Source organism: Hippopotamus amphibius, chromosome 4, assembly GCF_030028045.1.
Source record: "Hippopotamus amphibius kiboko isolate mHipAmp2 chromosome 4, mHipAmp2.hap2, whole genome shotgun sequence".
Lineage (NCBI taxonomy): Eukaryota > Metazoa > Chordata > Mammalia > Artiodactyla > Hippopotamidae > Hippopotamus > Hippopotamus amphibius.
Window position 1 is genome coordinate 157123665 of NC_080189.1, and position 26726 is coordinate 157150390.

Sequence of the window (26726 nt, forward strand, 5' to 3'; positions counted from 1 at the left end):
GCTCTTCCAAGCTCACATAGCTTTAGGCAGAATTTAGTTACTTTTGGTTGTAGGACTGAGGGTCCCCTTTACATTTTTGGCTGTTGCTGGGAATTTCTCTCAGCTCTTAGAAGCCTCCCATGTTTCCTCACCATGTGATCCCCTCCATAGGCCCTCTTACAACACAGCTCTTAGCTCCTTCAAGGCCCCAGGAAAAATCCCTCTCACATTTCCAGTCTCTCTGACTTCTTCCATTTCTGACAGCTAGACCCTCTTTAAGGAGCTTACCTGATTAGGCCAGGCCCACCCACCTCAAGGAAGGGGATTACACAGAGTGTGCACACCTCTGGGTGGGAATCTTGGTAGCCATCTCAGAATTCTGTCAACCTCAGTGATCAAACTTTCGTACAGAAGCAGGGACCCAAAATATGTAATCTTAATATGTTACTGACATGGGCTTAATGTTTATGTCCCACCAAAATCGATATGTTGAAGTCTTAACCCCCAATGTGATGATGTTCAGAGGGGAAGCCTTTGGTAGGTGGTTGGGTTTATTTGAGGTCATGAGGGTGGAGTGCCCCACAATGGGATTGGTGTCCTCATAAGAAGAAGAAGAGAGACCAGAGCTCTCTCTCTCTCTGCCATGTGAAGACATAATGAGAAGGCGGCCATCTACAAGCCGAGAAGGGGCCCTCACCAGGACCTGAACTAGCCAGCACCTCCATCTTGGACTTCCAAAGTCCAGGACTCTGAGAAATAGATGTGTCTGTGGTATTTTGCTATAGCTGCCCAAGTTGTCTAAGATAACTGCAACACTAAAGGTCCTATTCACCTGCCTCCACATGAGCCTTCTGGAAAACAGGGTGTTCAAAGGCCGTGAAAACATTCAGTACCTAGAGGTTTCCACTGAATGTCCTTCTACACCTTGTTTGTTTGGACCTTTATTCATTCAACAACTGAGCTCCTATTCTCTCCTTGGCACTGTTCTTGACCCCAGGGCCATGTCTAGAGTGAGATTAGTGAGGCACCTGGGGACAGGTAAGAGGTAAGGGGTGCCCATTTGCACAACCCTGAGGATGACTACCCCCTGAGATTTTGCACACTAGCTTCATAAGGGCACAAAATTTCTCCTAAAAAGCACAGTTGAGTACCACTAAAAACTGACCCCTTCTGACCTTTGATGAGTCCATAAATAAAGGTGTAGAGTCATGTCCAACACTATTAAGATAAAATCTGACACTAGAATAAACTCAGCTCTCCATTTCATTGAATCAAAACTCTAATGAAACCTCTACCACCTGGTGCACCACCAAAATGTTTGTGCAGTTTTCTCACATCCCGGGGAGAAGCGCATGTGTCCCAGGTGCATCCTCATATCCTCTTCACCTCTTGCTCAAGTTTTCTCTCTTATTTGCCATTTCAGAGCCAGCTGGAATGCCTGTTGGGAGATTTGCATGAATCTTTTTTTTTCCTCTTACTTCCATCCACAATACAGAGCTGAGCCACTTATCAGAATCTGACTTGCCATTCTGTAGGTTGCCCAGAATTTCTCTCATCTGACTGAGAAGCCCCTGACTCTGTTCTGAGTGCCCTGGGGGCCTTGCTGGTCCTCGGATGCATAGATTGACTGAATCCTCTGACCTCAACCCTGAAGCAGAGCCCGGGAAAAGAGACCACCCCGCACGACCTCTTGCTCGGGAGATTTTTGGCTCTTTGGTGAACCATCCTTTACTCACTGTTCTCTGCTCCTCCGTTGGGTGGGAAAATGAGCCCCACATGATTACAGTCTTGGGGCTGGGAACCCTGACACGTCCTTGTGTAGGTGAAATTTCCTTAATAAACCAAGAACAGCCCTGAGTTAGATTTCCTAGGGTGTTTCTCTGTGCTGAGTGCTTCACTAGGAAGAAGGTTAAACAGAGTACCGAGCTGATGGAAAATGCGTGGGATGGATTCCTCAACCTCAGCCATGGGAGGGACTCGAGGGGTTGGACCTTGGGGCCTCATGTGCTGCCACAACCCAGATCTGCGTCTTCTAGAATTCTTTGCACAACAGCAGACCTATTGTGAGGACTTTCTTTACTCCCACCCTCATGCCCTGAGCAAGGCAGATGTTTACTTCCAGTACTAGAAGAAGGACAGGGTGTGGGCAGAGATGGGAGGCATGCTAACCATAGTTAACCTAAGTCAGATCGCCAGGCTGGCCATTAGCCAGGCTCTGCCTCGCCCTCCGGGGGCAGCATAAGCAAAGAGCTGGGTCTTTGCACCCTGCTCTGCAGGTTAAAGTTCTGACTCAAGGCTCAGTCACTTCCCCTCTGATGCTGTTATGAATCATCCCTTTGCAGAGAAGGTGACTTGTTTAGACAACAAAAGGAACTTGAGACTGACCCTTACCTAGGGACTCTCAGAACTGAAGGAGGTTCACTAATTTCTCTCCACCTCAGTTTCTTCATTCAGAAAAGTAGGGGTAACTATACGTGGCTTGCAGGATTTTTTTTGAAAATTAGAAATAATGTATACCTGGCACAATGCTGGGAAACTGCTGCCCCCTTAAGAAAGGGTTGCTACAGCTATTACTATTGTCCCTGCCTCAGAGTGTGTGTTGTTGATCTGGGCCGTGAGTTTGAGAGCTAAGATTGTGAGGCTGTTGGCAATGACAGTGCCTGACACAGAGAAGGCACACAATCAATGAATAAGTCTGGAATTTGAGCAAGGGGCAGCAAGCCCACCAGGAAGTGAGAGTCCACATGCAATTATCTGCTCTATTTCTTGGGTCGGTGGTTCTCAAATTCTTTGTGTCCCAGACACATCTGATGGGTCTGACACATTCAGACAGCTGTGAGTCAGCAGTAATTACCACTCAATCCCTGCTGTGGAAGAACTATGTCTCCCAATATCTGGAAAAGCACCCACTGTGGTCCCGCCATTTATTTGGATGCCCTCTGGCACTGTGGTTGGGGATAGAATGTTTACTGCCCTGACCTCCCCAACTAATGTACACAAGAAGAATTCTCACATATCCACTTAACCACTGCATTTCTTGGCCACTGGTTTGATGACACACCTTTTCCCTTTTCCCAGCACTACAGGCTGTAGCCATGGTGTGTAGGCCTGCAGGTCTCAGGCAGGCACTTCGACATTGCCCTTGGAATTCCAGGATTTAACTTTGCAGTCTCTGTTCATCAACAATCCTGAAGGTCCTTGACATATAGTCATTTATAATTTTGCTAAGATGTCAATTTTTAAAAATTAATTTATTGTACAAGTAATATCTAAGTATATATATATTACAAAATGCTGATACAGTTGAGAAATACACAAAGAAAATCTGTGGAAGTCTTCCTTTATTTCTATCAGTCAGAGTAGGCCATGTTTTACTGCAAAAACAAACACCCCCCGAAATCTCAGTGGCTTATAGCAACAAATGTTTATTTCTCGTTCATACTACGTGTCTTTCACGAGTTGGCTACAAGCTCTGTTTCTTGCATTTTTCACTCCAGAACCAAAGCTGATGGAAAAACCTAGCCTCCATCTGGAACACCATCAATCTTTTGGCAGAAAGAAAAAGACAAGACAAATAAGGCCCTGACTTCTAAAACTTTGCACAAAAGTGACCAACATCACTTCTTTGGCCAAAGCAAGTCACATGACCATTCCTGAGGTCAACAGTGTGGGGATATATCCTCTTGCAGAGAGGAGCGCAGCTGGGAAAGAAACTGGAAAGTTTGGTGAACAAGAAGACATCTCCCGCTACCTCCTCTTAGGATGACTTCCCTCCCAGAGGTAACTGCTCTCAACATTTCAGTCCCCTTTCTTATGTATTTGCCTGTGTGTGTATGTGTGTGTGTGTGAATGTATATACATGCACATAAATGTAGAATATTCACATGTTCTGCAGCTTACTCTGTTCATTTAATCTGCCTCAGAGACCTTTTCATATCAGCACATATAAGCTTATCCCACTCCTTCTAGCAACTATACGGCGTTTCATGCCATAATATATTTAAGTTCTTGGTGTATTTTGGATCTTTTCAGTTTTTATATTACAAATAATGTTATAATATTTATCCTTATGAACATGTCTTTCTGCACATGTGTATTTGTGAATAATAGGTTTCTAGAAATTAATTGTTAAAGTAGAGCATGTGTGCATTACCATTTCTAATAGATACCACCAGTTTGCTTGGAAAAATGCCTTCATCAGTGTACACAGACATCAGCAATGTGCTTGATTTCCCAAATCCTCAAAAACTCTTAATATTATTAAACGTTTTGTTTATCTGATAAATTTTTAAATGGTTATTCATTGTTTTAATGCATGTAATGAAATTCCTTGTTTATTGGTAAGGTTGAGTGTATTTATTTGCTAATTTCACATTGTTTTGTGAGTTGTCTGTTTCCATTCTTTGCCCATTCCCTAGTGGTTTTTTATTCTTTCATATTTGAATATATTGAATTATACTTTTTCTCAATATTAATCCTTTGTCTGTACTACTGCTTGTGAATATAAGTATCTCTCATTTACCAGCAGGAACCTTCCTAAAAACCAGACACAGAGTGAAAATATTAACCAACAGCCCCTTTCTTGCCAATCCATCACTACCAACCAATTTCCTAAAACACAGAGAAAGTCAGTATATGTAACAAATTACTTAATATGTCAGATGCAGAAAACATTGCTTCTTGATGACCACACAGTGACTATGACTTTTTTTTTTTTAATTATTTTTTTGGGGGTACACCAGGTTCAATCATCTGTTTTTATACACATATCCCCATATTCCCTCCCTTCCTTGACTCCCCCCGCCTCGAGTCCCCCCCACCCTCCCCGCCCCATTCCTCTAAGGCATCTTCCATCCTCGAGTTGGACTCCCTTTGTTATACAACAACTTCCCACTGACTATTTTACAGTTGGTAGTATATATATGTCTGTGCTACTCTCTCGCTTCGTCTCAGTTTCCCCTTCACCCCCTGCCCCCTCCCATACCTCGAGTTCTTCAGTGACTATGACTTTTAACAGACATTTGCATGTGTGCAGCCACACGGCATCTCTAAGCACCGTCAACATCTGACTCACATCCCTCTGTTGACATTCTGCCCTTTTCAAAACATCTGCATGTGATTCTGAAATTCCTGCAATTGTATTTGGAAAGTAACTAAAGAATTCCTGCCCCCTCCACCATAAATATACTACTTTGTTTAAAGTGTTATATTGAGTTCGGGGGATGTACAAATGAAATTTTCTGTATAAATCTAGGCCCTGAACATGTTACATTGGAGAGAGATATATGCTCTATGAAACCTGAGTGTTAAAGATAAAGAGGGTTTCGACTGAGCAAAGATTGCTGGGGGGGCAGCTTGCAAGGTGTATCTCTATTTGCTTCCAGTCCGGTTTTTTTTGGACCATATTTTGGATTTAATAATAAAGATTTTAAATGTTTTTTTTTTTTTAATTTTTTAAGAACTTTTATTGAGATACAGTTAACAGACAATAAACTGCATGTATTTAGAGTGTACAATTTGGTATCCCAATCTCCTAATTCATCCCCCCCAACCCTCCCCGCTTTCCCCACTGGGTGTCCATATGTTTGTTCTCTACATCTGTGTCTCTGTTTCTGCCTTGCAAACAGGTTGATTTGTACCATTTTTCTATTTTCCGCATATATGTGTTAATATACGATATTTGTTTTTCTCTTTCTGACTCACTTCACTCTGTATGGTCATTTTGTTTTTAATTTTGTTTTTGGCTTTTCTCCCCAACTTTATTGAAATATAATTGGCACATAACATTGTGTAAGTTTGTAATGTACAATGTGATGATTTGATATCTAATATATTCAAAATGATCCTCAGAATCCACCACCTCATGTAAATATCTCATGTGTGTATGTGTGTGGTAAGGACACTGAAGATCTACTCTCTTAGCAAGTGTACGATACAGTATTTTTTTTAATTAATTATTTATTTTTGGCTGTATTGGGTCTTCATTGCTGCATGCAGACCTTCTCTAGCTGCAGCGAGTGGGGGTTACTCTTGGTTGCAGTGCACAGGCTTCTCATTGCAGTGGCTTGTCTTGTTGTGGAGCGCAGGCTCTAGGCATGCGGGCTTTAGTAGTTGTGGCTCATGGACTCTAGAACACAGGATCAGTAGTTGTGTCTCGAGGGCTCTAGAGCGCAGGCTCAGTAGTTGTGGCGCACAGGCTTAGTTGCTCTGTGGCATGTGGGATCTTCCCAGACCAGGGCTCAAACCCATGTCCCCTGCGTTGGCAGGCGGATTTGTAACCACTGTGCCACCAGGGAAGTCCCAGCATTGTTAACTATAGTCACTATGCTGTACATTAGGTCCACAGAACTTAATCATCTTGTAACTGGAGTTTGTACCCTTTGGTCAACATTTCCCCATGTCTCCCACATTTGCCCCTAGCAATCACCATTCTACATTTTCTATGAGCTTGGCTTCTTGAGATCCTGCGTATAAGTGAGATCATACAGTATTTGTCTTTCTCTGACTTATTTCACTTAGCATAGTGCCCTCAAGGTCCACCCATGTTTTTGCAAATGGCAGGATTTCTTCTTTTTTTATGACTGAAGACTACATATATACCATTTTTTCTTTATCCATTCTTCCCTCAAACAAACTTAGGTTATTTCTAGGTCTTGGCTATTGTGGGTAACACTGCAATGACTATGGGAGTGCAGATATCTCTTGGAGATAGTAATTTCATTTTACTTAAATATATACCCAGAAGTGGAATTTCTGAATTATAGGATAGTTCTATTTTTAATTTTTGAGGGAAACTTCATACTGTTTTCCATAGTGGCTGTGCCATTATTTTTAATTTTGTTCATGGCATCTTTTTAGTTGCAAATTTTGCCATTTTTGTGGATTCAAATCTCTCAGTTATTTTGTTTAACATTTCTGGATTTGAAGTCTTGCTTTAAGAGGTTTTTCCTAACTCAAGATTTATTTTTGAAATTATCCTATATCTACAGATATTTTAAAGTCAATAGTTTTGGTTTTTGTTTAGCTCTTTAATCATAAGGAATTAATTATTGGATAAGATGTGAGGTGGGGTAGAGGAGGCTAACTTTTCTCTGCCCTGAAGCAGGTAGCATATCAACCCAGCACCATTTATTGGATATTTCCTTCTTTCTCCAGCTGGTTTGAAATGTACCATGAATTAAATTCTCAGCATTAAAAAAATGTATCTTAAGGCATCAAATTTTATAGGGGAGCTGGTGCACAGGTGTGCAAATCTCAGGGAGCATGAGGTTAATTACAGCATCCATGCATCAACACAGGCATTCCCTACACACTGTAATTATTCTTACAAAAGTAAAAACTGTCTTATGCATGACAAGTGATTCTGATAGCCAAACAGCTGCTAATGATGCTTGTCAAGGTGTTACCAACCTGCGTCCTTGGGCTCTATAATCAATAGAAATTGATAAGAGGCCAGACTAGGAATTCAGGCCAGGCTTTATTGGGAGTGAAAACAAATAACAGGTTCCCTTGCTTGCTCTCCAAGGAGGGTGGGCTGGTTCCTTAAATGGGGTGAGGGTAGGGGTGGATCTGTGGTTCGAGCTGGAGCGGTGGGTGCCAACCCCCTTGGTGGTGCTGTGTGCAGGGATCACAGTCAGTCCCCTGCTTTTGCTCCCGGCACCTCAGAAATGGCAGTTGGTTTGTGGCTTTTTTGTATCTTATTGTTCATAATTTGCCCCAACTGCGCATGCATGCAGTTATTTTTAGTGCCTTATAGCTTTTTTTTTGGTATTCTGTTGCTGGAGGAGATAGTCCAGGTGCAAACACTCCAGTAAAGGGTTCCAATATGCCAGGTCCCAGCCTGTCTCCAAGAGATCTAAGAAAGTGAGAGACCATTACAAACAACTGGAGTCCTGTAGTGATAGGATTGTTAAAGTTTTTAAGGTGTTGTTTTAATTTCTCAGTTATCCTTTAACATGTGTTACTCAGGACCTGTTTGGGTTTGATGCTGTTCAAGAATTCAGGGGTTCAGTAGTTCTGGGGTGAGTCCCTGGAAGCATTAAGGTTCTACTGTGCCGTGAGCTTTCCTGGTTCTGGAGATTCTCCTGCAACTGGTACCACCTTGGGGGCAGGAGCGGGTGCGACTTTTCCAAGTGTTTCCATCCCACACATTGTGTGAAAGAGAAGGCTGCCCTCTCTGTGTCCACTTCTCATCAGTGGCTCCTCATCCCATGGCAATCTGAGCGGCCCTTCTCCACACCTCAGAAATGCCTCATGCCGGTCTAGACAGAGGAGTTTGAAGATGCTGGGGTGGGGGTAGAGGAGTGCGGGTAGTATTCAGAGGATGGCTGACATCATACAGCAGATGCTTTGAGCCTACTGTGTCCCCGGGGGGTGGACTTAGATAAGTAGCAGATGAGTTGATAATTGCCTAAAGAAAGAGAAGAACAGAGTGAGGCAGAGAAGGGGAGTGGGTCAGAGGTCCCTCTCCTCCCCTCTTCTCCTCCCCTCCCACCACATGCCCCATTGGCTCCTCTGTGTCCCATGACAAACAGCTTCATCTACACCCTGAAGGAACATTAGATGATAACTTAAAACAAGGGGGGCCGCCTGGGCTGAGGAGACAACACTGCAAGCTGCATGAAGAATTTGAAGAATGCCACCGCAGGTATAGGAGTTGCAGGCTGCCAGTCTGGGCCAAGGATCTCCTGGCCCTGTGCTGCCCTCCAGCCGGCCAGTAGGTGTCTTCTCATTTCTTTGGAGGGCTTCGCCCCTCGAGCCCAAGCCTGCTGTGCCCTGGCCAGGGTTTCTCAGACTCTTCCTACTCAGCCGTACCTCGAGGCTGGAAACCTCAACGCGGAACTCAGGAGAGGGTGAGGTGCAGCCAGTCCCACTCCGGGCAAGTGCGATTTCTCTGCTGAATCCACCTTTATCTCTGACACGGAAGTTAGTTTGTGTTCTACATCACGTTGCTACGCTTGTTTTGGTATGAAAGTTGTGTCTGCAATCTCATGCCTAACCTCCCCTCTCCCCTCTCCATCAGGTCCCAGTCCAGTGCCCCTCTGTATTTCATGGGCGAATTGCAGTTGCAATCATGTTTGCCCAGTCATGTCTCTGCTGTCTTTCCTGCTAGAGTGTAAGCTCCAGGAGGGTAGCGGCATGTCTGTCTGGCTCAGTGCATTCTCAATGGCTGGCCAGTGCCTGTCCGTGGCCTTTAGCCTTGGTGGTTAGAGCTTTCTCACAGTTAGGCTCCTGCAGGTCAAGCATCCGTTCTTCCTTTCACCAGAAGAAAGGCCTGATACCTCACAAAGGGGTTATTGTTCTCGAAGGGTCCAGGTAGAGGAGCCATCCATCATTGCTGGGGCCCAGCCCTAGCACAATACCCGGCGCCCTCCCAACGACAGTGAGACAATGACATCATCTCTGAATGTATACAAAGAACAGCCTTTCTGTAAATCTCTCTGCGAAGAATGACTCTAAGTTCATTCCTGCTGTATTAGGTGCACAATATCATAACTCAGAGTTTCCCAGATTTAGTTCAAAGGTGTAGATGATTTGTTTGGGTATATGATTTTTAGAACTTTTCTCATCTGAGAAGAATTTAAAGCATGTCTTGCTGAGGGTAGGAAATCAACTCAATCTGGGAGAGGAGCTGGTTTTTCAAATAAGTAATTGTAAATTATATTAACCTCCCTCACCTATGGGTCTAGTTCTTCCATCGCTTACACGGATTTTCTGTGACAATGCTTATTCTTATCATTCTTGATATCCACAGAGCACTATTCAAAAGATTTATTGGTTAAAAAAATGCAAATTCCATAAAACAGCAAAGTGCCGGCTCCAAGTTTCATGTAAAGGTATGGTTAAACAAACGAGTCAGCAAATGAACATATGAAGACAATGCTAAAGAAAAGCAGTAAGAAATATGAATTGTGGGATAGTTTATTTTTACCATAATTGCTTACATTTATTGAATATATACTGTGTCAGATACTAAACTGAATTATTTGCATAAATTAGCTCATTTAATTCTCACAGAAACCATTTGATATAGGGAGAATTTTATTCCCATTTCATAGATAAGGAAACTGATACTTGGGAGGGAGTACATAAGTTTCCCAAGATCATGCCTAGTGGGGAACTGGGCAAGAGCTCTGATGCTGATTTATACTGTTCCGTGGTCCAGGCTTTTACCACTGGACATGAACAACTGTTACCAAATCAGGTCCGGCTGCTCACCACTCAAAAATCAATACATGAGAGAGAGATGCTGGTAGAAAGGAAAGTTGCTTTTAATCAGAATGCTGGCAATCTGGGGAGATGGTGGACTCAGTGTCCCCCCACCAAAACCATCTCCAGAGATTCTGCCTGGCCATGAAAGTTTTTAAAGGGAAAAAGGGAAGCAATCTCAGTTAATTGTTGAGATGGGGGTCAGAGCTGTCGCCATGTCCTCTGTGTGCGGGCTTCTGTGCAGGCCTGTCGACTTGTGATTTTTCTTTCTATGCTCTCATGTTCTATGAAGGGGACTCTAGGGAAGAGATCTGGTCATCTGATAATTACTTATTCTTCATTTCCATTTCTTTGATCTACGGAAAGAATCAACAGATTAGGCAAGGGATTGTGTGATCAAAAGATTTGAAAGGGGTGCTAGGGCCAGAGATGAGTAGAGCATGGGGGTGCCTGGTTTAAGGTTAGTGGCAAGACAAAAAGGGTACCACCTACAAAGAGCTCTTTCCTGCCAAAAGCCGCTTACACAAGCAGTGGAACATCCGTGTTTGGGAAAGAAAGAAACTTTCACCACTTCAAGTACAAGCACTGGTTAGTTTGTGTTGCTCCACCCAGGGTCTTACAGATTTGTTTCAATTAACAAATTCATAGTGGTCCTCTGTAAGAGGCTCATTGGTTCATTCTTTTTTTTAGGTGATGGAAAATCTGTTAAGCATTGCCTCTCCCCTCCAACCTCATCCCAATCTCACAAATACCATTTTCATAAACGAGTTTGGCCCATTTCTAAATTGCTTCAAGATCCAAATTTCCGTTTGACCAGCCATCAAACAGGAAGTTCTGAGTAGTGGTGTTCTTTTGAAGAATGTGTTGACATTCAAAGTCCCTGTTCGAGTGCCTACTCCAGGCATTATCTCATTGCACGCGTTATTTCATTTTATTCTTGCAGTTACCCTCTTGGTCCCATTCTTCAGAGAAGGAAACTGAAGCTCAGAGTGGATGAGCCCCAGGTCACACAGCTAGTGGACTAAAGATCTAGGTTGATTGCCGGTCCGACATCATAGTCTGAGCTTTTCACCTTTATCCTTTGATACCTTTTCAGTGAGTGCCAGGGAGTCTGGAGATAGGGGCTATAGTAGTTCAGGAAGATTCCATGGAGGAAGTGGAAGATGACTTGGATTTTGAGGATTGCATTGGAAAGATAAGAATTACATTAGGGAGGGAGTAAGGCAGAAAAATAAACAGAGCAGGCTCCCTTGCTTCTGTAGAGAAGGTGAATTAGATCATTTTGTGGTTGACATTGCCAATTAATTTTCAATTCAACACCTGCCTTGCCATTTGAGCTTAATCTTATTATAGCAGATCCCTTCACATTCCTTTTGTTTGTGCAGATTTTACACGCAGGAGTTTTAAGTCAATCAATGAGCATCTGCACTGAAAGCAATTATTTTTGTGTGCATAGAAATAATTGGCCCAATTCCTCTCTGAATCAACAAGTAAAACCTTTGTAATTCCTGTCTTAGAGGTAAAGAGTGATGCAGTATAGGAAGAAAAGCATTTACCTAACTACTTCTCTTCCGTTTCTAGTCTCTTCTGTGATGTCCAGGAAAATGAATTTATACTGTTTGGTGGAAAAGCTGAGATCAGCATAACTAGTCTGAATTTGGCATAGAGACAGTGTCCTTGACAGTCATGCTAAATGTGCGTAAGTGTGCAAGGTATTCCAATAGCAGAGAGGGAACCAGCCGAGAAACGGATTTGATCTTTAGTTTCCCACACGTGACATCAAGATATACCGCTGTCCTTTTTTTTATTCTGCTTTGTACCATCCCACCATGAAAGTGCAGCTTATAAAATATTCTTTCTGAAATATGCAGACTTTGTTTCCAAGTCATTTAATTTTCCCCAGGTTGTTGACTCTGTGCCCTTGTCTTTAAATCATCTACTTCTTTCACCGTTTCCATCTTTCTTGTCTTTTTTTCAGAAAGTAATTTTTCCAAAGACATATTTCAGTGCATAGAAAGGGGAAATTACTTCCTTTTTGTTTAGCATCTCCAAAAACTTTCTCTGTTTCAGAGAAAGCTGGAATCAAGTGACTTTCTCCTCTGTATATCTGGGCAACCCAGTTTCTCCATCTCTACATAAAGATAAACATCGTTGGTGGCAGCCATCGAGCCATCGTTGGGTGGGACCAAACCTACTCTCAGCTCCAGCAGATAGCCCTGATTGGTCTAGGCTACTGGAAATCCCGTTGTCATGGTCACAAGGTTTGGTTCAGGGATGAGCCAGTCAGCACAAAGCTTTGAGCTGCTTTTGGTTGGTTGTGAAAGACAAACTCTCCTGTCACATGCATGAAATCCTTCTACAAGTTAGCCCTAGGAGGCAACGCTGGGTATAAAAAAAGAAGAGATGTAGAAAGAAATTGAGTCCTCACATCACTGTAGCCATCAATACAGCCCATTTACCTCTGGGCTCCCAGTTAGCCGATAAATCCCTTCTTGTTTGTGAGTTCCAATTAGGTTTTCTGTTACTTGCAGCCAAACCCTTTTATCTAATATACCTGACTACTGGGCAGTTGAACTAAACACAACATTATACTTCAAAATGCAGTTTATCCAGTCTAACCATCTAATAATAGAATATGGGGTAATTAAATTGCATCCAATGATGATATGTTAGCTAGGACAGAGGAGGCTGTTATAAACAGAAATGACAATCATATAATAATCGGAAACAAGTGTTCCTAGTCAGTAGCTGGCTTTGGTCTGCATGGTTTCGTTGGCTTTTCAGGAACCTAGGCTCCTTCCATCCCTTGGCGCCCCCATTGCTTAGGGCCTTGTCACCACCCTCATCAAGCTGGCAGCAGGGAAAGGAGGATGAAGGGGGCACCACCGCTTCTTAAAAGCCTTGGCCCAGAAATACAACAAACTCTTTCCACTCTCCCTTGGCAAAAACTCAGTCACATGGGCGCATCTCACTGCAAAGAAGCCCAGGAAGGAGAAGTGGATTTTTGGTAACTAGTTTCCAGTCTCGGCTCAGATAGAATACTTTAGGAGATTATTCAATACGTGGGGAAATGCCAACAGAGCATTGTACATAGTATGAGCCCAAGTTTCCTGAGGTCCCACGTGGTATAAGCTAGGTCTCTTTCTGTTCCAGCCCTGTGGCAAGCCTCTGTTCTTGTTCCTTTCTACCCAGGTTGGTCCATCCATGATGTTCTGGATGGCCAACACACCCCACCACCCGCTGGGGAGCAATATGGATGTCACGGAGGTTCCTGGAGCGAGACAGAAGCGTGATCAAATTCCTCACATCTGTTCATTCCTTCAAAACTCTCTTCCCTTGTCGCAGGCTCACCTCTTTCATTACTCCTCTCTGCCGAGCGCTTCCCTCTCACCACCCCCAGCCCCTGAAAGTGTCCTTATTTCCTGAGCTCTTGGCCTTTGCTACACATCCACTCAGCAAAACAAAGAGCTGCTATTAAGCCTAAAACCAAACAATGTATTTTTTTCCTCCAGCGTACCCCTCAGGGAACTTAGCAAATCATTCACTGAACAAAAAAGGTCTCTTCTTGGGGCAGGGCTGGGTGGGGAGTTGCTAAATAAGAAAATGAATTTTTGCCCTAAAAATTCATTTACATAGAAAGAAAGACTGGAAGGGCAGTCCCAAAAGGTTAACAGTTGCTGGATTGCCAGTGGTTTTTTCCTCTTGTGTGTTCCTGTACTTTAAATTTCTGTTTCCCTGCCTTTCAAATTTTCTATAGTACATGATGTGTTTCTTTAATCTGAAAAAAAAAAAACAGTGAAGAAAATTTTCTTTGGCACAATTTTACTTCTCAAAACCACAATGAGTTACCACCTCACACCCATTAGGATGGCAATTATGGGGGAAAAAAGAACAGAAAATAACAAGTGTTGGCAAGGATGCAGAGAAATTAGAACCCTTGTGCCCATTGGTGGGAAAGTAAAATGGTGCTGCCACTGTGGAAAACAGTATGATGGTTTCTCAGAAAATTAAACGGAGTAATACCATATGATCTAGGAATCCCACTCCTGGGTTTATACTCAAAAGAATTGAAAGCGGGGTCTTAAAGAGATAATTCTACACCCATGTTCATAGCAGCATTGTTCACAATAGCCAAGAGATGAAAGCAACTCAAATGTCCATCAGCGAATGAATAAATAAAACGTGACACATGCATGTGATGAAGTACTATTCAGCTTTAAAAGGGAGGAAGTTCTGACACGTGCACACGGATAAACCTTGATGACATTATGCCAAGAGAAATAAAGAATCACAAAAAGGCAAATAGTATATAATTCCACTTATATGAGGTACTGAGAGTGGTCAAATTCAGAGACAGAAAGTAATACAGTGGTGGCCAGAGGCTGGGGGAAGCAGGGACGGGGTGTTAGTGTTTAATGGGTATAGAGATTCAGATGAGAAAGGTGGAAATGTTCTGGAGATGGATGGTGGTGATGGTTGCACAGCAATGTAAATGTACTTAATGCCACTGAACTATACACTTAAAAATGGTTCGAACTATATGCAATGAGGTAGATAGACCTAGAGACTGTTACACAGAGCAAAGTAAGCCAGAAAGAGAAAAACAAATACTGTATGCTAAGTCATGTATATGGAATCTAAAAGAATGGTACTGATGAACCCAGTGACAGAGCAAGAATAAAGATGCAGATGTAGAGAATGCACTTGAGGACACGGGGTTTGGGGGCTGGGGGGAGGGGGGGTGGGGGCAAAGGGGAAGCTGGGATGAGGTCAGAGAGTAGCATAGACATAGATACACTACCAACTGTGAAATAGCTAGCTAGTGGGGAGTTGCTGTACAACACAGGGAGATCAACTCGATGATGGGTGAGGCCTTAGAGGGCCAGGACAGGGAGGGTGGGAGGGAATCACGGGAGGGAGGGGATATGGGGATACATGTATAAATACAGCTGATTCACTTTGGTGTACCTCAAAAGCTGGTACAAGAGTGTAAAGCGATTATATTCCAATGAAGAGCTTTAAAAATGGTTTAAAATGGTAAATTTTATGTTATGTATATTTTTTTTAAGAAAAGAATTTATCTTTCCATAGGCAATTTTACAAGAATTCTTGACTTGGATAGCTTGTAATCTCTTTTGAAAATCAGGTATTTCCCTAGTTTGGGCTTTCGACCTACACAGTATGCCTTTTTAAATGAATTCGTAAAAGAAGAAGAAATACTTATTTTACCCGTATTACATAAGGCTGAGGAATTAATGAGATATGATTTCTCTTCTCCAAGGATTTGCTCTCTAGTAAGTGGGAAAGACAAGTCAGCAATTACCTGCAATCCACAGGGCTATGCAGCAGTGGCCAAGTGCAGAGACACAAGCAGTGACTTCTGCCTGGGTAGTTAAAGAGGCTTTTCAGAGAAAGAGGTGTTTAAGCTGGACCTTGAAGAACCCTTACGAATTTACTAACGAAAAAGAAGGGGTGAGCGTGGGGGGCACGTTGGAAAGTGACACAGAGATGGGGGACGGCACTGAGACAGGGGGAAATCAGTCACCCTAGTCTTAGGGCATCAGGGGACCCTGAAGATACCTGGTTAAACACCAGCAGAGGGGCAAGCTCAGGCCTGGACGTGGCAGTGCTGTCTTTCCTGGAGCTGTGGAATGAACTCAGAAAGCAAAGTCCAAGCCAGCCATGTGTCAGGGCCAGAGCTGAGACCTTGGCTGTCTCAGTGGTGTGATTCTAGAGGGACATGGAACATGCCGGAGCTTCCTGTGCAAACAAGGGCAGGGCTCCCCGCATGTTGGTGCCTGATTGTGTGCAGCTGTTGGTTTTGCAGTCTGACAAGGAACAGAGTAGAAGTGCTTTTCATTAACTGCAACAGCTTATGTAATGTTTCTTGTCGGCATCTTGGACTTGGCCGGTCTGCAGTACATGTCTCCCCCCAGTACCCACATGCATGGACTCGTGCTTGGCGATGGTGTGCAAATGGTACACAGCTGTACAACCAGTGCCTTGGCCCAGGCAGGGGGAGAACAGAGCGTGCTTGTGAACTGGAAATCTGTGGGTGCCGTGTCAGTCATTCTGAGTCGTGGAATGGGGTGGAGGGAGATCAGCTTGTGAGAAGGAGACAGAGGGTGCGTAGAATTCTATGTCTTGGACCTGGAAGATGGTCAAGGTCAACCCATGCGCGAGTTTATTGTCAATTGGCGTGGGTCACTCTTGTCACTGCAGCTGTTTCTGCTCTTTGAGTCCTCTGCCACGGACTGGTCCCTGCCTTCTGTTGGGCACTGCTATTTCAGGCAGCCACAAAGATGGCCTTTTGGGCTCCTCTCCGCATCCCCAGGCTCCCCCAAGAGGACCCTTAACCCTGCTTTCAAGGCCACAGAAGAGTCCAGGATCCATGAGTGTCCACAGCCAAATCTCATCTGCATGGCGGGAGCACAAAGGATGGGGGACAGGCCAGGTAGAGAATGCCACAAATGTACCCTATCTCATTTTCCAAGTTCCCGGGATCCTATCACCTACCTGGGATCAGACCAGGTGACTCTCTTACCCAAGCAGCACATAAACCTCCACCCCCTTCCCTTCTTAGAAGCCTCCTTATTTCCCCAGGTGTGCCTGACTCACAAAGAGCTGGAAATTCCCTGCCCGGGGTCAGGACACCCAGGTCTGGGAACACAAAGCCCTGGCTGCCTTTCCTGGAAGGGAAAGGGGGAAATTATCTTTCCTTGGTTTTGCTGATAGGTCAGAGTATCACAAAAGGTAAGCTCTGATTAATTTCTTAATATCTCACCTTGTTGCACATTGATGGTCTTATTCACCTGAACACCTAGAGACAGGTGAGCTGCGCTCACTCATCTGATACCATGATGTCAAGTGGAGCCGTTGGCCCTGCCACCTGTTAGTCTGCTCATGGGTCTTTCTTGCCTCCCCAAGATGTAACTCTTGGACACTTTTGGGTGGGCCACTGATTGCTCCTTCATTTCCTTTAATTTACATTCACAGCTACCCCTAGGTGGCACCTCCGATCTCATCCCACCTCTGTCTCCTGTTCACTCCTACTCATTCTCCTGCATCCCCAGCACAGAGCCCCAGGGAATCTGATCTGATTTTAGGGCAGAGTCCCACTGATACAACAGGACCTAACCCTAGGAAAGTAGTGACCGAGGGTTGAGAATCTAAGGTATGAACACTCCTTACTTTCACACAATTCTAAAACTACTTTTGAACTAGGAATCCTGGCACGTCTGACCCAGGAGAGAACTGCCATTTGTGACAAGCCAGCTGTCCCCAGGCCCAGATCAAGAAACCCTGGGATCAAATGGCCTGAACTCCTCTAAATGGACAAGGCCCTTCTTTTCCAGAATTTGAAATGATTAAGTGGCTCAATGGAGGCACTTTTTTCATTGTTCACTGAAGGAAGGACCTTGTGGTTGGCTTTTTCTAGAGCATTCTTTAAGGAAGCTTCCAATCTTCCAGATTCTGTATATTTGATTTTCCATTTTGTCTGGACTCCTAGGAAAGCTGAAGCCAACCCTCCTTCTGATGTCCAAATGCAGGGAATTGACAACCTCTTTACTGTGGAAGATTTGCTAATGTTGGGGCCACTCCTTAGGGGTCCTTTTCCAGCACCCCCTGACAATCTCGGAGCCTGAACTCCACTTCATGTCTGGTGTCTGGGATGTATGTCAACAGTTTTAAAGCCTCTTCTGCATGTCAGCTCCTGCCCTCCTTTCCCGGGTCTGGAAGCCACACCCTTTTACCTCCTCCTGGCTGTAGCCCCCAAAGAGTTGGAGGGCATGTCACCGTGCCTGCTGCAGCAGCCTATGTGCAGGAGCAGATATAGCATCCAATGATCTGATTTATGTTTTCCAGATTTATCGCATCACTCGCGTACCCAGGCAGGCTGATATTTTAGGAGCGTGAATCAGAGTGTCTGGCATGGCTCCTTCTGCAGCCGAGCTCTGGCTGCAGGCATCATGAAGTTGGGAGGGGGAAGAACTCAACTTATCGGGAAGGAAATGTGTGTCAGTAACAAGTCTGCCTGGCAACAGCGTTAGGAGAGATCCCAGGCCCCAAGATCAGAGCCAGCATCTCCACACTGCTGGAGCAGCTTTACACGGCAGAATTTTCCACCATGGTGGGCTGACTACCTTCTTTAAAAAAAAAAAAAAAAAAGGAAAATGAGGTTTTGTGCATGCACCCTCCGAAAGCTATCCTCTAACCTGCCACCAAACAGGGAGAATGTGATAAACTGAAATGTCACCGGGCTGGGTCTGCCCACGGAGATGTTGTACATGAATAATAAGAGATGAGTTTCTGAGATGGAAAGAGAGGCATGAAGAAGAAGCTGAAAGAGGCAGAGCTAATTGACCCTCTGTGACTCAGTGTAGGACTCTGCTTAGGGAGTAGGGCTCAAGACTAGAGAGATGGGGAAATATTCCTTTATTTTTTCCTAATCTCTAAAGCATGTGCTGCTAAATATAGAGTTTCCTGTTTCTCAAGTTGTCTATTCAGAATGAGGGAGAAAGTGGAACAAGGACTGATCTGGACGTCTGAACACATGGGGCTACATCAAGAGCAGTGGTTCTTTTTTACCTCTGGATCCCAATGCCTGAAGCAACAATTAATACCAGGTAGCAGCCTCATTACAGGTGTGTTGAACCAAACCTGGACCTGGCTCTGTTTGTACTTTGAGTTCCCTTAAGTGTATCTCTTTACCCTTCCAGGCATCCTTTTTACCATCTGGAGAACAAAACGATTATCTCTTAGGGATCATCCCAAGTCCAAAATTCTAGGGTCCCAAGGTCAAAACTGGTTTTACACTTTTTTAAAAGCAGGGAATTTAAAATGTTCTCATAAATGTTTATGTCTCAAATGCCTGATCTTCAGGTTCTGCTTTATTATCACAGCGTGTGCACACAAGTCTTCAGGCTTGAATGTTCCCATGAATACATCATTCAGTGGTATCTGGGATACATTTACATTTTTAGCATCAGTGTAATTCTATTTGGTTTTATGCCACGGGAAGTTCAAGCCTGATTCAATTAAAGGGTTTCATAAAATGAGTTTTTAAAAAGGAAAGACAATGCATTGCACATGTTATACGATTGTACTTTGCATTGTTATCCAATCAGGCATGTTGGGGTGGCTCATGCATCGGTCCAAGAATCTGTTAGCAATCCGTAAAGTTGAATATTTTACTATCTCATTTGGAAGCATGAAATTTAAGAGCTGGAATGGACCTTCAAGGTAGGCAGGCACCACCTACTAAAATAAGGGCAGGGAACTTTGGGTGCATTTTTGCATACCTCTCACCTCCTAATGTAGCTTTCATATTGATGGCCTGAAAAACTGAACAGAAAAAGCCCTTGTTGCTAAACCTGGGAATGAGGAGAGGGTCGGGAGCATCAAACAGAATTGCATCCAATCTATGAGTACTTCCCTTTCTACAGGAAACAGCCATAGCAAGATTGCAGTTCCTGTCTGTCAGAGAAGAGGCAGAGGTAACCGTGCAGAACTGCACAGAGGGAGTGCTCTTCCCAGGTAACAGCTGCAGCTGGTTTTTACCATAAAGTGAACACTGAAGAGAAGCAAACCTCCATGGAAATAGAGTTGAAGTCAACTCAGACTTAGCAGGGGGAACACTGAGTCAGTTCAGACAGACAGAGGAGTTATAGCAATTGGATAAAACCTCTGATCTGAGTAAACAGACATGGTAGCAGTAGAACCCAGAAGGGAAATTCAAACCAGAAAAGGATGAGAAGCAAAAGTACTGAGATCACCCAAGTGAGGTATGAGATGAGAGGGGAGATCACAGGGACATTTTCCTAAGTCCTACTGAGGCAATGTAGTTGCAGGAAGACCCCTAGTCTTAACGAGAAAGAAGCGTAAGCTATAATGGAAAAGACAGGATTCACGATCAAGGCTGAGGACGAGGGGAAGTTCAATACTGGAGACTGAAAAAAGAAGTCAAAGGCAAGCTGGAAGAATTGAGGGAAGGGAAGGGTCAAGACAGCAGATTCAGAACAAAGACTGAGTCCTGAATTTCTGGAGTTCTTTTATGATACTTGATCCATGGCTGGGGTGACCATTCAAAGGAACTACACAGAGGTTTGGACAAATAAGAGGGTCCAAAAGGGATCATGACAGAATTATTTCCTGTAGACAATGTCCTTAAATATTAGAAGTTAATACCAGAACCACAATCTATATGTATCTTCATTTCATTTTGGCTACAAGCAATGTTACCTGAAAACTGGGTTCATCTCTTGGTGGGTGTCAAGCCAAGAGACAACATGGAGCCAAAGATTGGGAGACGGAAGGATTTATTACTTGCAGCAAGTAAAGGGAACACCAGGGAAGTTTTAAGCTAAGCGTACCTGCTTATTCATGAGGGAGTTTGGGCCGTGTATGCATAGTCATGAAGGGCTTGAGCAGAAGAGAATTCAGCATTGAATTGGGGCAAAGATTGATAGAGTCCAAGCTTCAGTGGTTGAAGTCACAAGGGTCAGAAAAGGTCAATGTCATCATTCCTTAGGTCCTGACCAGTCTGGGGTCTCATTATGCATTTACCATCCTCCACCCAGGTGGGGACCTTATTTCCTGCAGAACTCAAAGATGTGTATCAGATTGTGATGTTTATCCCCTGAGGAGGAACTACGACTCTGTTTTATTGCTGAACTATTGTTTCTTGATCTTTGTTCCCTAAAGATCATTATTCACTGAGACCCGCTCAAGGACAAGCATCGTGGCCAGGCTTGGATCACAAAATGGGTTCCCTTATGTCAAGAAAGCCATGACTGGTCCTCTTCCTCTGGGCACCCCCCCTTCCCAAACACACACACATACCCTATCTACTAACAGTAACAGAAAATCCAGCAGGAAGGAGTCTGAACCATAAGAAACATATATTGTCTCATAAAACAGGAAGTTAGGTGAGATGGGGCAATTCTAGGGCTCTTCCAATCAGGGTCCCCATGCCTTCTGCAAGTGTTACCAAGTCCAAGCTTGCTCTGCTCGCTGCACGACAGGCCAATGAATCAGAGACAAGGTGTTGAGGCAAGGAATATGACTTTATTCAGAAAGCTGGCAGACCGAGAAGATGGCAGACTAGTGTCTCCAAAAAACCATCTTATCAGAGTCTGGATGCCAGTTTGTTTTATAGAATCAGAGAGGGAGAGGCTGTGAGGAAGTAAAGTGAAAGGGCCATCAGTCTTGCAAAACATATCTGGGAATGACCAGCCTCAGTGAGGGGATATTTTAATTTCTTCTTTTCTGCAGCTATTCACACAGGTGGGCAGGGCACATTGTCTGCCTGTGAGCTGAATAGAGGCACTTCAGTTTAACATTCAGGCAGAGGGGCAGGGTTCCCTGAGGCAGACCATCATGTATGATTATAATAACAAAAGCAGCAAAAAGCAAAGTTTAAAGTCAAATAAACAGATCTAACATGGAGTCTGACTTAGCTCTTCCCTGTTATGCAAGAACCTAATTCTTTCTATCTTTCTCCTCCCTTATTCTCAGAGTGGTGTCTGAGGTGGATTTTCTCATGGCTTCTGCAGTCTTAGGCATCCTTGTAGATAATAATGTTCAAGACAGGAAAAAAAGAAAGTCCCTCACTGTATAACTTCTTAAAAGCAAGGAATCCCTTCCCAGAAGTGCTTCTCACAATTTTTCCTCTCATCTTTTCAACCATAATTGCATTACACTCCCATGCAATTGCTGAAAGCAATTTTTTGGCAAGGGAATCTAGATGAGCAGACTAGCTGAGACTGATAAAGATTTGTTCTGTTGGGGCCTCCCCCTGATGCTACTTTGAATGGGATTGTTTTCTTTATTTCTCTCACATATTTTATTGTTAATGTATAGAAATGCAACTGATTTTTGTATGTTGGTTTTGTATCCTGTAGCTTTATTGAATTCATTTATTCTAAGGTTTTTTTGGTGGAGTCTTTGGGGTTTTATATATACAAGATCATGTCATCTGCAGATAGAGATAATTTTATGCTATTCTTTACAGGTTGAGTGCATTTTATTTCTTTTTCTTGTCTGATTGCTTTGGCTGGGACTTCCAGTACTATGTTGAAAAGCAGTGGTGAGAGTGGTCACCTTTGTCTTGTTCCTGATTTTAGAGGAAAAGCTTTCAGCTTTTCAAAGTTGAGTATAATGTTAGCTGTGGATTTTTCATATATGACCTTTATGTTGAAGGATGTTGCTTCTATGCCTAATTTGTTGAGAGCTTTTATCATGAAAGGGTGTTGAATTTTGTCAAGTGCTTTTTCTGCATCTATTGAGAGGATCATATGACTTTTATTCTATTACTGTAGTGTATAATGTTTATTGATTTATTGATTTGGATATATTGAACCATCCTTGCATCCCACGAATAAATCCCACTTAATCATGGTACAGGATCATGTGCTGTTGAATTCAGTTTGCTAGAATTTTGTTGAGAATTTTTGCATCTATATTGATCAAGGATATTGGCCTGTACTTTTCTTATAGTGTCCTTATCTGGCTTTGGTATAAGGGTAATGCTGGCCTCATAAAATGAATTTAGCAGTGTTCCATCTCTTCAATTTTTTGGAAGAATTTGAGAAGATTGACATTAATTCTTCTGTAAATGTTTGGTAGAATTTATAAATGATCATCTAGTACTGGGCCTTTGTTGGGAGGTTTTGATTACCAATTCAATGTCCTTAGTCATTATTGGTCTATTCAGATTTTCTTTCTCTTTGTGATTCCGTCTTGGTAGGTTGTGTGTTTCTAGGAGTTTATCCATTTCCTCTAGTTATCCAGTTTATTGGTGTATAATTGTTCATAGTGACCTCTATGACCCTTTATATTTTTGTGGTATCAGTTGCAATGTTTCCTCTTTCATTTATAATTTTGTTTATTTGAGACCTCTCTCAATCCCTCTCTTTCTCTCTCTCTCTCTCTCTTGCATGCACACTCTCTCTGTTAGTCTAGCTAAAGTTTTGTCAACTTTGTTTATCTTTTCAAAAAATTAACTCAGTTTCATTGATTTTCTTTTTCTATTTTCTTTCTACTTTCTATTTTATTTACCTCTGCTCTAATCTTTCTTATTTCCTTCCTATGTTAATTTTGGACTTTGTTCTCCTTTTTCTAATTCCTTGAGATGTAAAGCTAGATTGTTTATTGAGCTCTTTCTTTCTTTTTTAATGTAGGCATTTATTGCTAAATACTTCCCTCTTAGAACTCTTTGCTACAGCTCATAAGTTTTTGTATGTTGTGTTTTCATTTTTGTTTGTTTCAAGATACTTTCTGATTTCCCTTTAGATTTATTTATTGATCGATTTGTTGTTCAGGAGTGTGTTGTTTAATTTCCATGTATTTGTGAATTTTTCAGTTTCCTTCCTGTTATTACTAGTTTCATGCTACTGTGATTAGAAAAGATACTAGATATGATTTCAGTCTTCTTAAATTTGTTAAGGCTTGCTTGGCAGCCCAACATATACTCTATCCTGCAGAATTTCCCATGTACACTTAAGAGGGTTATGTGTTTTGGTGCTGTTGGATGAAATGTTCCATATATGTCTGTTAGTTCCATTTGTTGCACAATATTATTCAAGTCAGAGAAAATTGATTTTGTCATGAAATTGGAAGACATATCCAACATGGCAATAATGAGATGTAGCCATTTTGGTGAAGAATCAGACTTGGTTTTATTCTTGACTCCATTTTCTAGTTGAGAGTCCTTGGGTAGTTACTTAGTTTCTCTAGACCCATTTCCATTGCCACTATTCCTTTGGCATATGAGGTCTTTCATGGGAAGTAGTGTTGTGAGGGATACCATGGTAATGAATGAGGCATTTTCTAAGTCCCCCAAAATGAATGCTGGCCTGGAGGCTGTGGACAAGGAAGCAGGGGGAACAAATGTCCCCACTTTCCTCTCCTCTCACCTTCTGATCTCTGTTACTATCTCCCCACCTTGGCCAAAACCAACAAGAAGCCAAAGAGACAAGGGTGGAGAATGGATGGGGGAGGGGCAAAGGAGAATAGCCAGCACATTCATTGTATGCACGTGGTACATACTGCCAGATGTATGTAGGTAAATGAATATTATTTTTTATTAGTTTTATTTTCATAATCTTGAAGTCAAGTTTTGGAAAAAAGAAAAGTCAAATTTCCCACATATAAGAAATAAGCTTGGTGCCCTAGACTCTGTGTTAGGGACCATGGCTCCCAAGCTTCCTGCTCCTCACTTCTCTCATCCACAGATCAAGGCATGTTAAAGGAAAATTAGTATCTACTGAGATTCAGCTCTTTGAGGAGAGTTGTGAGAAGTGTGTTTAGAGTAGTTTTGTAATCTTCCTGCCCATGTAAATGCACTGTGGCTCCCCTTTCCACAGATTGTCTCTTTGTGCCTCCCCTCTAACTAAACTGACCTGGCAGTATAGCCAGACACTCAATAAACACATCTAACAGAAGCTGTGGTAACAACAACAAGGAAGGCCATCTGTCTTCAGCTGTGATGACAGCGTCAATAGTGCATGCATCTTGAATAGTTTTTCCTGAAGTGATGGTGATTCCAACCGACCATTCAATACAGCCACTCTCTCTTCTCTACTCTTCAGTGACCAGTGAGTGATGACAGGTAACTATTCCATTCTAAATTCAAGAGCCAAACTTCTGCAGCCCATACAAGTTCCTCCTAGCTCAGAGATGAGTCAGAGTCAATGGGGGTCAATGAATTACAAATGGGATCTGACAGGTATAGACATTTAAAGGTACACCCTTCTCACACCTCCCGTTCTCACCCACTTCACCTTTCTTCATTTCTCCCCACTGCCTCAGATTTTTGCCCTCCTCATCTCCTCCTTACTCTGTGCCCCCCATCTATGGATTCAGGTAGGAAGAACCACACAGCCAACCAGACTTCCATGCCTTTGAGGAGTGGAGTGCATTTCCCAGCCACAGAAGAAGACCAGCTTAGTTTCCAAAGCAGATCAATTTTCCTCACTGTGATTTACCTTGAGACAGTAACCAATACGGCCTTCAGTTGTGATTATTTACGACCTTGGGTGCCATTCCTGATTGTTTATTCCACAAATTACATTCTTCTGGTGGCTTGACGCATTACACAGGGATGCCAGATACTCACCAATTCTGTTCCAAGGGGACTGATGTGTGAATCCCTCCCCTGCTCACCTCTGACTCAACTGCTGAATGAGCCAGAAAGAAAGTGTTTTTAATTGGTCTCTATTTTGATAAGATTTTAGTGTTATCTTTAAAATAAACACATAAAAACCTTCCTCTTCTTCTACTCTCCCAACTTGCAGCAAAAGAAATAAAAGAAAAGCACACTGGGGGGAAGTAGACAAGGGAAGAAGATGTTCTCTCAACAGTAAGGAATGTCTCAGCAGCTACAAGTTAATTTAGAAATTTATAGGTAATTCCAAAGAGGGGAAGATTTAGCACAAATTATGTTTCTTGTAAAAGCAGCAGTTGCCTTTATTTAATGGATATGTAGAAGAAATTTTTGTCACCTATGCCTGGAGTTATTTGCTTCAATTATCTTGGTAGATGTCAATTTCACCTTTTCCTCTTCCCTTGAAAGAGAGAACATTATTTATTAAAAAGGAGATCCAGTTCCCTTCTAAAGTATCAGGTGCCTGTCATGTCACTAAAGAAAAGTGTCTATAAGCAGCCTCCCCTGCAGGGGTGGGCGTAAGATCCTTGCTCAGATAAGATGATTAGATTCCCCCCCCCCCAAACAACAGTCATTTATTTCTCACAGTTCTGGATTCTGGGAAGTCTAGCGTCAAAATTTTGGCAGATTCTGTACATCTGGTTCATAGATGGCTGTCTTCTCTCTGTGTTCTCACCCAGGGGAACAGGTTAGGTGGCAAGATGATTAGATCTTAGCATCACATCTGAAGGGGTACAAGTTTGATCATCATACCCTTAGAGCAGTGCTTCTCAGCCCAATTTGCACATTAGAATCGTGTGTGTGTGTGTGTGTGTGTGTGTGTACACACATACACACTGATTTCCTGGGTCTCACCCTAGAGAATCTGATTCAATTGTTCTGAGGTAGGGCTAGGCATTGGCAGGTTTTAAAAGCTCCTTAGTGACTCTAATGTGCATCCAGGTTGAGAATCACTTCAAGAGGAAATCTGCCCATGCCCATACCTGGCTTTGTTGCCTTGTGAATTAGATAACTTTCTTCTGCAACTCCCCTTGCTGTCCCCTTTCTTACTCTATTCCTGAGAAATTTCAGGTCTCCTTTCATCCTACTCCTCTCCTCTAGGCAAGGAGCAATGGTTGTGGCCAAATCTAATTCCATTCCTCTTGGGCCTGTTTTTAAGGACTTTTTCTGGGATGTTTCTAATGTTATGGCACCTAATATATGCCATTAAATAGCTCTCTGATCTCTGACTTTAAAAAGTCCTTCTTAAACCCCCAAGTTAACAGCTCCATCAAGAGGTGGAAGATCTTTTGCTATGTGGTTATGAAATGACAGACAGTGTTGGTGGGCCCAAGGTGGAGTGGTTTCTGTTATTTGCTAGAGAGTGATCGTT

At 43.0% G+C, this 26726-nt stretch overlaps 1 protein-coding gene across 3 annotated transcripts in view; it reads left to right on the forward strand.

The window, feature by feature from the left end:
• Positions 1-26726, forward strand: part of SIPA1L1 (signal induced proliferation associated 1 like 1) — a 443906-nt gene that overhangs the window by 13154 nt on the left and 404026 nt on the right. For all 3 annotated transcript variants that reach the window (XM_057730455.1, XM_057730457.1, XM_057730458.1), the window contains one exon: positions 3477-3759. The gene's annotated coding sequence lies outside the window, so the exon portion shown is untranslated. The remainder of the gene's footprint in view (positions 1-3476; positions 3760-26726) is intronic.